At 43.1% G+C, this 14,603-nt stretch overlaps 1 long non-coding RNA gene across 3 annotated transcripts; it reads left to right on the forward strand.

The window, feature by feature from the left end:
- The first annotated feature begins 9,158 nt into the window (after positions 1 to 9,158).
- Positions 9,159 to 14,301, forward strand: LOC138924742 (uncharacterized). Of its 3 annotated transcripts, XR_011439858.1 has the most exons (4): positions 9,177 to 9,270; positions 10,148 to 10,242; positions 11,236 to 11,443; positions 11,620 to 13,789. It is a non-coding gene; the product is annotated as an uncharacterized lncRNA (long non-coding RNA). The 3 variants fall into 3 exon arrangements; XR_011439857.1 differs by lacking the exon at positions 10,148 to 10,242 and having other exon boundaries at positions 9,159 to 9,270; positions 11,620 to 14,301; XR_011439856.1 differs by lacking the exon at positions 9,177 to 9,270 and having other exon boundaries at positions 9,972 to 10,242; positions 11,620 to 14,301.
- The last annotated feature ends 302 nt before the right edge of the window (positions 14,302 to 14,603 follow it).

Consider the following 14,603-nt stretch of genomic DNA (forward strand, 5'->3'; position numbering starts at 1 on the left):
CCGGCTGCTGTGGACAGGGCAGTAAGAATCTAGACTGCGCTCAATTCTCTGCAGCTAAGTCTGAGCAGAACAAGGACATTGTTCAGCCAGAGGGGACTTTGGGGCTACAATTTCTTTGGGAGCTTAACCTACAAAGAATGGGAGATTTCATTTTCGTCCCTTAATTTTATTATGGGGCTTAATAATAGGAGGGGACATCAGGGAAGACAGCAGAGTAGGAAGCACCAGGAATCTGTGTCATCCCTTAGACAACAACTAACTAGCAGAAACTGTCTGAAGTCCCTGTTTTGAAACTCTGGAGTCTATTTGAATGCTTGCAGCTTCCAGGAGAAAGCTCGACTGGTAAAGTGTGGCTAGTTTTGGCCAATGTCAGCCTTGAGCACTCTAGTGGCTACGTATTGCCCACCCCCCAGCCCGGTGGCAGACAGCTGTGTCCATGTTCCTGAGGTGGCTTTCTAGAGCCAGGATAGGCAATAATGAACTGGTCCTCCAAATCTGGGGTTCTGTGATCTTATCGCTGATTGCTGTTTTCGTTGCTGAGGTGCAAGCAGCCATTGTTGCAACCCCCGCTGGTTGAGGTGGTTTCCTGGGGATTTAAAGCAGCTTCACTTGTTTTGGCGTTTTTGTTTCTTTTTTCCCTTTCTCCCCTTTTGGAAGCCAGACGTTTAAGATTAGGACACTCAAAAGTAACCACAAATACAGGGGAATTTAGAAAGGCATCACACAAGCCCAGGGACAGATGTAGGCTCAGAAAAGACCTGAAAAAGATCTTAAGCTTTCTCCTCGGGCTGATCCCCAGCCCAGAGATATTCTTCAGCAACTAAAAAAAATTAAGCAAGCAATTCCATCTACATTCGCATCCGAAAGAAGTAAATAGTTAGGAATAAATCTAACCAAGGAAATGAAAGACTTGTGTGCTGAAAACTACAAAGCATTGCCGAAAGAAATTAACGAAGGCCTAAATAAGTGGAAGGACATCCCGTGTCCATGGATAGGAAGACTCAACATTGTTAAGATGCCCATACTACCCAAAGCCATCTACAGAGTCATCACAATTCCTACCGAAATTCCAACATCCTTTTTCACAGGAATGGAAAAGCCGATCCTCAAATTTATATGGAATTGCAAGAGACCTTGAATAGACTTCAGAAATAAGCCCTCATCTACATGGTCAATTGATTTTCAACAAGGGTGCCAAGACAAAGGGATGGTCTTTTCAACAAATGGTGCTGGGGAAACTGGATATCCACATGCTAAAATGAAGTCGGACCCATACCTATCCCATATACAAAAATTAACTCAAAATAGATCAAAGACATAACATTAAGAGAAAAAAACTATAAAAATCGTAGAAAGCTGGGGAAAATATTCACGACACTGGATTTGACAATGATTTCAGGATATGACACCAATAGCACAGGCAACGATTGAAAAAATAGTTAAATTGGATTTCATCGAAATTAAGAAATGTCGTGCCTCAAAAGACAATATCAAGAAAAGTGAAAAGACAACCTACTGAGTGGAAGACAATATTTGCAAATCATATGTGATAAAGATTAATATTCAGAATACATAAAGAATTTCTGAAGGTCAACAACCAGGAACCACAGACAATTCAAAAACGGGCAAAGGACTTCAGTAGGCCTTTCTCCAAAGAGGATATACAAATGGCCAATAAGATTATGAAAAGATAAACATAGAGCAGAATGAAAGAAAAGACTCTACTACCCGGATTATTGCTTATTCTAACTTTAACAGTGAAACTTTTTCTTTTACCTGCTGGTCCTCTGATACCTTGCCTCGCTCAAGAATCTCCAGATAGTCTACACTGCCCTCTGGTGACGTAATGTTGCTATTGCACAGACCTCTTGGGAAGCGTCTTGTACCTTTTCCTCTCCGAACTCATCCTGCCGTCCATCCTGGAAAAGCAGAACTCTCTTCTCAACCCTCCAACCAAATAGTTCAAAATCAAGGTTAGAAGTACAATTATTTCCTTCTAAGTAAGAGTGAATTAACATAATGACTTGGTGCATGAGATGGTTTTCCTATATGGACATTCCTGTGCCTATAAATGGATTTATGACCTAGACCAAGAAATCTCAGGTCAAATTGTGAGGAGACCCTTGTGTCTTTGACTCTTTTCCATCTGCTTTCTGAACTGTCCACTGTCCTAGGTCCCTGGGGCCTTCATTGGGCCTAGGAGTCCCCAAGGACCAGGAATGCTGCCCTCTGGATTTCCCCTTAGGCTGCAATGCTCTGAAGTGAGCTCCATGCAGAGGACTCAGGCAGCGAGCCGGGAAGGGGGGAGAGTGGTATATGAAGTCACCAAGCAGTGAAGTGGCATTTGGATACCCATCTGGACAGCCTCCACCAGAGCACAATCTATTGGCTTCCACTGGCTTGCCCTACGGATTCTCCGTTCCATGAGTGCCTCCTGCAAGTGGAATCTCAATGGTGGCTTGAACAGAGAAGAAAAAGCTGGGTCTTAAGGTAAGTATAACCACAGCAGACAGTTGTCTTTCAAGGGGAGACATGAAGTGGGTGGTTGTAAGTGGATACCATCATGGGGAGAGCTTCATCCCCCAGCAGTGTGAGTATTTACTAGCAGGAGTTCATAGGCAGCATCTGACACCTGCTCTGGAGGCAAGGTGTGATGGAGAAGTGTCTCCACACCAGAGGTGACATAAAGAGGACCCTTCTTACCAATGGGAGCTCTCTGTGAAATGTGCGGTTGGTAGACAGAAACATTGTGTGTATTTGTGAGGGGCCCCATATGGAGAAGAAGATGTGTCTTCTCAGACTGACAGCCTTAACTAAGATGGCATCACCACTTGGCCCCAGGAAATAAGATCTACGTAGAGCAACCACTAGGGGCAAGTAAGACTCTGGAGCAGGTGCGACAGCAAGCAGAGTTTCCTTTTTTCCCGCCTCGTGAAGAGGAAAACAGCCTCCATCAACAAAAGAGCTTCATGTCACAAATCCTGAAGGTTAAAACCCCCAAGTAACAAACAAATCTTCAATGTTTCTCCCCGACACGAGTATGAAGAACCCTTTAGAAATCCTAGATGTTTTACCGGACAAATACTGTGACCTCTTTCAAATGTTTGTTATCAGCACTCTTTCCATATGGCCTTTTTGAAGAGGGCTAATTCTTCAAAAGTGGACCACGATGTCCCACTGTCCTCTCTCTTGCTAAGTGTCACTAGGTCTCATCTTCCTTACCTGTGTGTCATGAGGCTCTTCCTGCCCAGCTAACCCCAGAGCAATCCATGGATGGGTCAATAGGTTGCATTCATGTTATAATTTTCCAAAAAGCTAAAAACAACTCTCACACAAATATAAAATGAACACATGTCAGTGGTTTTATTTAATTCATTAATTGATGAGAGAACCAGAAAGGTGTTAAAACTAGTTGAAAGGAGATTTTGAAGATCTGAGATTTATGTTAGTCAAGTCAAAGGAATGCTGAAATGACTTTGCTAACATATGCAAACCTGGTTAATATCCATAGACTGTTTTTCCCCCATCACACTGTTTTTTGCTCAGATGTGTTTATACCAGCTTTGGGGCCACGTGAATCCCACTGCGCCAGGCTGGCATCCTAGAGGGCCTGGCACAGTATAGCACAGAAAAGCATCTGGATCTGGCCTTCCTGGAGACACATCCGGGGGGGAGGGCCTGGAGCAAATTTTTTCTATAAGGACCAGATGGTAAATATTTTAGGCTATGCAGGCCAGAAGGTCTCTGTGGCAGCTGCTCTACTCTGCCACTGTAGCACAAAACCAGCCGTAGACAACACATAGCAAATACTGTGGCTGTGTGCCAATAAAACTTTATTTACAAAAATAGGTGGCGGGCTGGATTTGGCACATGGGCTGTAGTTGTCACCTCCTGATGCATGAGTCTGCTCAGGCTGCCATAACAAAATGCCACCAAATAAGTGACTTAAACAACAGACAAAATGCCACCAGAGAAGTGCCTTAAACATTTATTTTCTCGCAGTTCTAGAGGCTGGGAGTCCATGATCAAGATGCTACTAAATTTGGTTTCTGGCGAGAGCTCTCCTCCTGGCTTATAGATGGCCACCATCTCCATGTGTCCTCAAGCGGCCTGCTCTCTGTACAGGCATGGAGAGAAAGAGAGAGAGAGAGAGATCTCTGGCATCTCTTCCCCTTCTTACAGGGCCGCCAGCCATAGCAAGTTAAGGCCTAACCCTTTTGACTTCATTTCACCTTTATTTCCTCCTCCATGTACAGTCACATTGGGGGTTAGGGCTCCAACACATCAGTTCAGCCCACGACCCCTGGTATTAAGAATACAAGGACTTTCATTCACTCACTCAATAAATATTAGTTGTGTTCCTAAGTGAGCCATCCCCAGACAGACCCAGCCCCTGCCCTCACCAAGCTCTGGGGTGGCAGAGACAAGAAATCTTAATGAACTGTAATGGCAGAGAAGACAGGCCAAACCAACCTAGCCCAATGAGAAAATGTCACTTAATTGAAACATAAATGTTTATTAAGATGCTGAGTTTGAGGTCCCGGTGATATATCCGAGTAGAGATGTCATTTGGACAGGTAGATAGACTGAGTGGAGAGCTCAGAAAGCAGGTCTGGGCTGCAGATATTTGGAAGTCACTAAAACTATTGGAGTGGTTGAGGTTGCCTAGGAAAGCAAGTGGGGCAAGAGGAGTAGTCTACACCAGCAAGATGAGTGTCTACACCAACATGCTGAGTGGCTACAGCAGCAGTTCTCAAACTTGAGCTTGCATCAGAGTCACCTGGAGGGCTTCTTAAAGCACACATGGCTGGGCCCCACCCCCTGAGATTCTGATTCACTAAGTCTGGGGGGAGCCAAAGAATGTGCACTTCTATCCAGTTCCCAAAGAAGAAGGTACATCGGGAACATGGTCTGATTTTAGAAAAGGCTTTTAATTACAAACTGAGTGTAACCAGGAAAGATAGCTCCTTGTACCTTCCAGAGGAATTAAAACATCTTATAAGAAAAGTCCAATTTGGTTATGGAGTCAAGAAATAAGCCCAGACTTAAAAAATCATCATCATCATCATCATCATCATCATCATCATGGATCCCAAGTCCACTTCTTTAACATTAAGTGTCTTGGACCACCTAATGCAGAGCAATAAATACCTTCCATGGTGCTGGGTATCTCTTGGGCCTCCATGTAAATAATTTTTAAAGAAACAATCTCAATGGGCACTGATCAATGAAAATAAACGTTATTACAGCACAAGAGATCTGAAGGTAGAAATCCCCCGTCCACTAGGCAGGGCTGTCCTTGAGTTAATTTCCTCTCCACTAAGGTGAGTGTGGCTTTTGTTATTGGTGCTCCAACCTTGAAAATAATTTGGTTGCAATGGACCCTGGCAGAGACAGATCTCGAAATTTAGTGAAAAGGTTAGAAGCGAGGACTTTGGAGTCTGCTAGCCCTGCCTTTGATTTCTAGATCTGTTATTTACTTTCAGCGACCTAGGGCACATTCCTTTCTGTGTTTGTTTCTTTATATGAAAATAGAAATAATTCTAGTGCTGTTCTGAGAATTAAATCTAAAAATATGTGACAAGAATAGAATACCTGACCTGTACTCAATAAAATAGTAACTATTTTTTGTCACTACTTCTGTTTTCACTGTTGTTTGGAGAAGAAATGAGAAGTTGAGTGTTTAATCAGCTCATAAAGTTGTTAAGGGATTTTAAGAGCTCTCTCTGGAGTAAGGTGATAAAACAGAAATTCTCCCAACCCTAGGGAAAAGGCTTAAGAGAGTTGCAGAGGAAGTTGAATGGCCTTTATATTGTTGTGTAATGAACACCAGCCACAAGAAAGGAACACACACAAATTCTTTCCCACTGCAGCTGAACAATTAACAAAACAGGAAAATGCAAAGGCATCTAGTGGAGAATGCTAAGAGAGAGGCAGAGAACCATGCAAATAGGAAAAAAAATCATTTCCAAATTTGTAAATAACACACAAGAGGTTTTACAGAGAGCACTGGAGGAAAACACTCTCCATCACAGTTGAAAAAGAGTTTGATTTCTTTTGAGGCAGCTGCAGGTGCAGAGACTGACATGTTCCTGCCATTGAGTAATGGAGTCCCCAGTACAAGGAAGCAGCTACACAGGGCAGAAGAGGCCAGGACAATGTCTGTGAAGGACACACAAACAGAATTAGCTAGCCCGGAACAGGATCAAAGAGAAATCCGAGTGGGACCAGAGATGTGACAATTCCAGGGCCCTGTTCAGGTGAGTTTTCACTCAAGAAGAGGAACAGGAAGTTTGTCTTAGGCCTGTCCATATCCGTTAAATCGTCTGTTGTCTTTCTGAAGCCTTGAGTTAGAGGATCCTCCATAATATCTGAGACAGCCGTGTTGACCAGAGATGCCATCAGACACTTGCAGTCAAAGCCATAGAATCATTTCAATAAGATTCCCAGGGACTGCTTGGCAAATGTCTTCCTTTACCCATTCACACACTTTCTTCTTGTAAGGAAAGACTTCACAGTGAAGAAAAAATAACTTCACTGACGTCGTTTTTGTCTTCTAAGATGTGTAAGGTTGTCGAGGAGGAGTGAGGAGATGGGAATCAGAGTAGCAACTGTGCCCACAAAGTTAACCCTGCCCATGATGAAAAGAAAAATTGCAAGGTTTCTCCTGGTGCACCGTGACGGTCGAAGGTGCTAGAAGATGCTACGTAGAGAGATGTCCTTCGGGCAAGGGGGTACATTAATGAGTTTTTGGCTATAGAAAGATGATGTCTGGGCTAGTTTGGTGGGCCTGAAAAGAGATGAATTGGAGGAAAACATTTAGTTTCTTAAAAAGCAGCTGATAGAGAAGAAAAGGAGGATAGCAATGACCCTGCAAGTTGGAGATCTCTACAGAGGGATAAATAGGAAGATGCTCCTAGGGTCAGGACCTGACAAAACTCCCCTCCACTGCCTCAAACCATCAGAAAAAGTTTGGTATATGCAGCATCATGGGCGGTTTTCAATAAGGAAGTGCAGGAGACATACAGAATGCCCAGTGGACAAACAAAAAGAGAGGAGACAGAGGGTTAAAAGGTAACAGGAAAAATATAAACCTTCCAAGAATATCCAGAGGCCTAACTTTAATGGAATCATGGCTCAAGCTAATGATAATTCACTTATTCTTTAACTCAACAATATTTACTGGGTACCACCTAGGGGCCAAGCACAGGGCAGCTGGCTTGTACCGGCTCATGAAAGCCAATTGTGCGCATCTCTTTCCAACTCCACATTTGGTGATGTTGTGTCGGTAGCTTGAAATTGGCCATGGTGGGAATACTTACACCACAGTAATTGGCAAATGCTACAAATTAGGGTTTTGCTGTTTTTTGAATTTTTTTTTCAGAGAGTTGGTTTACCAGTGTACTATTGACCAACTACTATTTTTTGGAGGACAGCAATGAACAAAACAGTCAAGGTCATAACCCTTGCAGAGTGTATGTTCTAGGATGTAGAGATCAAATAATTAATTGATTGATCGATCGATTAACAAGCACTTTTCAGATGGTGAATAAGGCTGTGAAGAAAATAAAATGGGGTGATTTGTTAGGAAGTCTGCTTTAAGGAGGGAACACTTGAGTTGTGTTCCTGTGCAAATTTTCACGTGCAAAATCATCCCCAAAGAGTCAAGTCATCCACAGAGCGAACGGCTCTGATACCTCTTTTGTTCCTTTTTTGACATGCTGTTACAAGGTCTACAATGGGGCTATCAGACGCAATATCCTATTATATTGCCTGGAAAGTTACCATGGATGATTCACTTGGGCCCTTGGCTAAGGCCACAGCTCCCATTTGGACAGTGGACCCCGTTCTTTCTCATCTACTCAAAGGCATCACTTCAGGATTCTACCCTCCACCTCCTGCATCATTAGGTTTTCCGCTATATGAGGTCTTTCCCAGCATCATGAAAACACAACTATTTCTGACATCCTAAAACACCTTTGCCTGTCCCATTACCGCCTCCAACTACTGCCCCATTTCTCTCCTTGCCTTTACAGCAAAATTCTCCAAAGAGAGGTTTCTATTCATTTTCCCCAATTGCTCTTCTCCCTTCTCTCTTGAACCAATGCAGAAAGGTTCTTTTCCCACCACTCATCAGGACTGCTTTTGTCAAGGTCAGGAGCAGACTTTATGTTGCTGAATCCAACAGTCAACGTTCGTCTTAATCTAACTGAAGCTTCCGGCAGCATTTGACAAAACCAGCCACTCCGTCCTCCTTACACGCTTTTTGCAGTGACTTCCAGGACTTGACCCTTTCCCAGATTTCTTCCTACCTTACCAGCTGCTTTTTCCCAGTTTCTTGCCAGTTCCTCCCCATCTCCCTGACCTCTGGAGGAGGATGTGCCCCAGGGTTCAGTTCTTGGACTTCTTCCCTTTCCTAACCATACTCATTCCTCAGAGAGCTAACCCAGCCTCACAGCCTCAGATACCATCTCTGAGCTGATGACTCTGAAACCCTATCACCTAGCTAGATCTCTGACTGAGCTTATTTGAACATCCGTTGCCTACTTAACATCTCCTCCTGGAGGTAGCATGAGCCTTTAAAGTATGAGTCGGATCTTGTTACACTTCTGCTTGAAATCCTCTAATGGTTCCCTCCTTACTCAGAGTAAAAGCCAAAGTCATCGGACTGGTCTACAAGGCCCCCTCCCCGGACTTCCGTGAGCTGCCTGGAATTTATTCTAACACTTGCTTTCATTCTAAGAGGTTTTGGGGGAAGTGGGGGAGACCCGTGGCCCCATACTAGTTCAAGTTCCCCCCGAGGCAGGTATGGAAAGCAGAATAAGTCACCTCAAAATATGCCTCTTTGGCACAAAATTTATTTTGAGCTGAGGGCAATTAAGAAGCAGCAAACACAGGAAAAGCTCTGCCTTCCCTTTTCTGCCTACAGGCAGGACATACATTCTCCTCACCCTGGAGACAGACTCTTATCAGCACCAGAGGAATCTGCACACAAACCTTACTCCATCAGCTGCCTCCTGTATATTTACCTTCCCACAGTTTGCCGTCCTCAGAAGCCTAAAACTGCTTTCCTTTGTCCTGTCATTTCTCTGCGAGCTTTTACTCTTTGTTGGAGATGCGCATAAGCCAGGGTTCCAAGCCTCTGCTTTGAGTCACTTTCCGCTGAGGTTTCTCCTGCACCATGTGTGCTGCACAAGTTAATAACCTGTTTTTCTCTTGTTGATCAGTTTTTGCCAAAGAGCCGCAGACGAAAACCTCAGAGGAGCAGAGGTAAGGTTTTCCCTCCCCTACTCAAGACTAAGGCAAGGACACAGGGGTGGCCATTTATTTGAGAGGTGGGCTAGCACACACATATGATGGACAGGGTCAGACAGGAGAGGGAGAAACGCCAACAAACGGCCTGTTCCTGAAGGAGTGGGCATCTGGGAAGTGGACTCTCCGTCTAAGTAGAAAGTCCAGAAATAGCCCCCAAATGCATATGGAATAGAGACAAGGGTGAGCGTGCATTTCAGATTAGTGGCGTGAGATAGATGATCCCATAGATAGTCTCGGGGTGACCGGCTACCTTTTTTCCTTATCCCTAAAATAAACTTAAGATAGATTTTTTCTATATAATATAAAAATTAAACCATAAGAGAAGAAAACATGGATGAAATTAACTATATCCTTGGCATAGAAAAGGCCTTTATAGCATGACATATCCAGACACCATAAACAGAAAAATTGTTTTAATTTGTGTCTAAATAAAAGATTTAATTTCTGCAGGGAAAAAGACAAACAAAGAGAAAGTATTCATGGAGGATTTAAGTCCAATGAGATTGTAATAGTCAACAACATAAAAGATAACCCAACAGAAAAAAGATGGGTAAAGGAGATGAACGTTTGATAGGAAAAAAGAAAAACAGCCATTGAGCATGAAAAAATGCACAACTTTACTAATATAAGAAACACAAATGAAACCATTGGATACTATTTTTCTTAAATCAGATTTGCAAAATTTAAATATTTTATTGGTGAGGCTGTGGGAAGAGAGAGTGGGAGACGTAAATGCGACAACCTCCTTGGAGGGTAATTTTGCGATAACTCCCAAAAGTGTCACTGCATATCCTCTGATTCGCCAACTCCAATGCTTTGGGGTTTACTCCAGGAGTCTACTGAGAGGTGGTATAGAAATGTCCGTGCATCGTTGATTGTAACAGCAAAAATGCGGAAAGAGCCAACTGCCCATCTATAGGGTAATAGGTAAGTCTATGCACCGGACAAAAAACGGAGTGGATCTACATGTGTCATGTGGAAATTGTCCTAAGATATATTATTAAGTGATGAAAGCAAAGTGCACAACAATGTTATTACATAATCCAATTTGTGGTTTTTTTAAGAATTCACATGTACTAAAATATACATAACCACCTGTGAAAGAACATTTCTTTATTTTACATACTTTTGCATTCTTATTTTTAACCACAGGAATGTAAAACTTTTGTTTTTAAAAAGTTCTTCCTTTTTAATGAGAAAAATGATGGGATAGATATAAAATTACTGACATAGGGTGATATTATTAAGTGGAAAAGGTCAGGTTATAAGACAGCATGTTGATGATAATCGCATTTCTTTCTTGATACATCTGTAATCATTTCTGTATGTATCTTTACCCATAAAAAAAAATCTGGAAGGATTTGGCCAAAATGTTAATTGTGGACATCTCTAGTGGTAATTATTTTTCCATTTGTTTCTTTGAATTTTCTATGGTTCTATGGCAGGATTTTTCAACCTTAGCACTATTGACATTTGGGGCCAGATAGTTCTTTATTGTGGGGCTGTCCTGTGTCTTGCAGGATGTTTAGAAGCATCACTAGCCTCTATCCTCTAGATGCCCTTAGCATCCCGCAATTGTGACAACCAAGACATCTCCAGACATTGCCAAATGTCTTCTGGGGAGCAAAATTATGCCCCCACCCCCTACCCCTACCCACTGATCTGCAGTAAACATGATTTATTTATGTAATTAAAAAGTTAAATATGTGTAGATCGAATTGAAATATAGATAGTAGGTAGAAAATGATAAATAGATGATAGATAGACAGGTAGATATAGACATAGGTATGAGAGAAAGAGTGGGATATATACAAGACTCACAGAGTAACCCTTGGGAAGCAGATCAGTTGAAAAGCACGTGGGATATATGAGCAGCTGAAAAGATCACTCCACTGAGATTTTCTTCCTACCTTTTTCTAGGTTCCTCTAAGAACAAGATCATGAAAGTGGCTGTTCCCCCAAATCCCCAAAAGGCGTTCATCCCAATGAGTGAGCACCCACAAGACCATCCTTCAGAGGTTTTGCCTACCTTCTAACGATGCTGCCAAGATACAAATATTTTTGGTATTCCTTTTTGGCATTTATTTTCCGAATAGGTAACATGTACTTCTGAACAACTTCAGAGAGGGTCAGTATTTCCTTTTTTTTTTTTTTTTTTACTTTTAACTGAAACTGCTTATAAAAAAGAGACAAATTTAATTTTTGATTCAAGTGTAATGAATAAGTTATATGATCACGTTAAACAATTTTGTGCCAAAATAAGCTGTGAGAATAGTTTTAAGTAAATGTTTGTTGTTGTTACAGGTTGAATTGCATCCCCCAAAAGGATATGTTGAAGCCCTAATCCCCAGTATCTCGGAATGTGACCTTATTTGGAATTAGGGTCATTGCAGATTAGTTAAAATGAGGTCACACTCTTGTAGGGTGGGTCCTTAATCCAATATGACTGCTGTCTTTGTAAGAGAAGAAAACGTCTTGTGAACGTTGACATACACAGAGAGAAAATAATGTGAGGACACCCAAGGAGAAGACCACCATGCACCTGCAGCGATGCATCTACAAACCAAGGATGCCAAGGATTGTCAGCAAACACCAGAAGCCAGAAGAGGCAAGGAAGGACTCCCCTCTAGGGCTGTCAAAGAAAGCATGCCCTCCTGACATCTTGATTTTGAACTTCTAGTTTCCCCTAGAACTGTCAGACAATAGATTTCTATTGCTTTAAGCCACCCAGTTTGGGGTACTTTGTTACGGCAGCCCTAGGAAATGAACACAGTTGTCTACTCAGCATCCACTCCCCTCTTCCTAACAATACGCAGAGTTTCATTTGTGCATTTGCCCCTTCTGCACACCAACCACGGACTACAAATGAAGTGACCTACCTCCAAACCAAGTTGGATCCTTCCTTTCCCTCACCCATAAGTCATTGGTTCAGGGGTGAACATGTATCTTAAACTGGGCCAATCAGAGTGACTCTCAGGACTCTCACTTAGAATGGTGGAACAAGGGATCCCCTGAGAAGGATGGGAATCTCTAGATGTTGACCAGAAAACACGAAGCCTGGACTGCATCTGGCAACAGCCATCTTCAGATGCAGCCAACAGGGTGAGCAACAGAGGACAGAAACGCAAAGACCCTGGGTCCTTGTAGATATCTTCAAACCGCTGGATCAGTCTGTCTTGGAACACATTAATCTTATAGTTAAAGGCTTCCTAGTTTAAGCCAGTTTGACTTGGACTTTGCGTTCGTTGCAACTCAAAGCTTCCTAGCTGACAAGCTGGCATCATGAGGCAGTATGCACACTTCAAGCCAGCGACAGGGGCTTTAAGAGAACCCCTTGGAGAGCTGGACATAAAGGATACAAGACTAGAACCACACCCACAGAGTCTAAAGGCTGGAGGCTGTGGCTGGAACTCACTCTGTGAGTTGTAGGAAGCTGGCAGCTATAGAAAGAGACATGACTAGTGGAAATGGCCTGTACTTCAAGAGCCTGATGAGACAAGGGTGGATATGCTCCTCCTAAAGGCCGGAGGTGGGCTTGCTGGAGGGAGCTGGACCAGGTCTTCCTGAGAGAGACCGTGCTCAGGAGGACCACACGGAAGCACAGCAGGGGAGGGAAGCAGAAAGCAGAAGGGAGAACCTTGCTTTGGTTATCAGTTGGCCAGCAGGAGGAGTCATTGCTCGCTTTCAGGGGAACTGTAGGTGCAAGATATCAGCGATGGTAGAATCCTTGAAGAGCCCCCAAAAAATGTTTCCCGACAAAATATTCCACCAAGTGGGCATCTGCCCCAGTCAGAGAACACCAGGGCCAAATTACAATGGAACCAGTCAAGCAAAGCCTTTCCCGCCCCTTACATCTCATCCCCTGCCCACTCCAGACCTGCAGAGACCAGAGAGAGCAGGAAATAAAGGAGAAGAAAAATGAGTCAGAAAGAAAAGTGATCAGACCATTTTCCTGCTGGTCCCCCGACTAAGGCAGGCCCCCGCTGAAATAAGGAGAGGGCTTAAGTACAACAAAATATTGAATATTAGAGCAGATAAGCCTTTTTTGACTATTGAAAGGAGTTTTTTGCTTGTGACTAAAAGGGCCTGGAAAGCTATGGGTCCTCCCAGGATTCTAATCAGTTTTAGCAGACGCTGGTGTGCCCATGTCCCTTGGCATTAACCCTCTGCAGGCAGGCTGTGTGTTGCGGATACATGCGACTCTGGCTGAGGGCTTTTATCTGGCCAGGGAGGGTGCCCAACTCTCAAGCAAAACAAACTACAGTTGCTGCAGAGCTCGGGTACCTGGAAGCAGTCCTCACCCACTAAAGGGATAGAAGGTTATTAGTTCAGTACCACAGCTTCCTGGACCCCTAGTGGGGATAGCTCTGTGACACCTGCCTGAAAACTCACTCTTCATTGGCTCATTCCCTTCCCTATCTCACTTCCTCTCTCCCCCTACCCATATGTCCCCTCCATATAAACTGTTTGCGCTCAAGTTCACGTCTCAGAATCTGTTTTTGGACAGACCCAAACCAAGACACCAGGAAAAGACAAGGTGATTTCAAAGGGCAAGTTGGATTTGGCATCTGGAGAAAAAACGATTTCTTGTTGCTCGTCCATTCAATACACACTGGTATTCTGGTTTTACTCATAATGAAGTTTCCTGCCTAAAACCTGGGGACCTGGGGCAGCGGGGCTTTCCATTCTCTTCTGCATGTTCATCATATCTTGAAACTGAATCTAAATAGAGTCAGATACTCATCACACAACTCCTCTGACTTCTTCCTGCCTACTGAACTTTCCACTTCCTCCCATGATGCCCTCGGAATGGGATGACTTGTACATAGCGGGCAGAGGTCGTAGGATGCACAGTTCGCAAAGTTGGGGTTGGTGACTGATCTGTGTCAGGGTGGCTCACTTCCTACAGCTCAAAAGCATTACTTACTTTGTTTTTCCATTCTCTTATTAAAGTGTAATTTATACAGTAAAATGCAATCATTTTCATGTATGGTTCTTACACTATTTTTTTGCTTTTTAAGTAAATTTTATTGTGAAGTATAATTCAAAATTAAAAGAGTATAAAACATAAATATATAGCTGGATGAATTGTCACAAAGTGGACAAACTTTTAACAAGTTCATATAGTCATATAACCGCCACCACAGTCAAGATATTCCATCAGGCTTATTGTTGTTGTTGTTGTTTTTAAAGATTGGCACCTGAGCTAGCACCTGTTGCCAATCTTCTTTTTTTCTTCTTTTTCTTCTCCCCAAAGGCCCCCAGTACATAGTTGTATATTCTAGTTG

The sequence above is a fragment of the Equus caballus genome, chromosome 6 (genome assembly GCF_041296265.1).
Source record: "Equus caballus isolate H_3958 breed thoroughbred chromosome 6, TB-T2T, whole genome shotgun sequence".
NCBI classification, from domain to species: domain Eukaryota; kingdom Metazoa; phylum Chordata; class Mammalia; order Perissodactyla; family Equidae; genus Equus; species Equus caballus.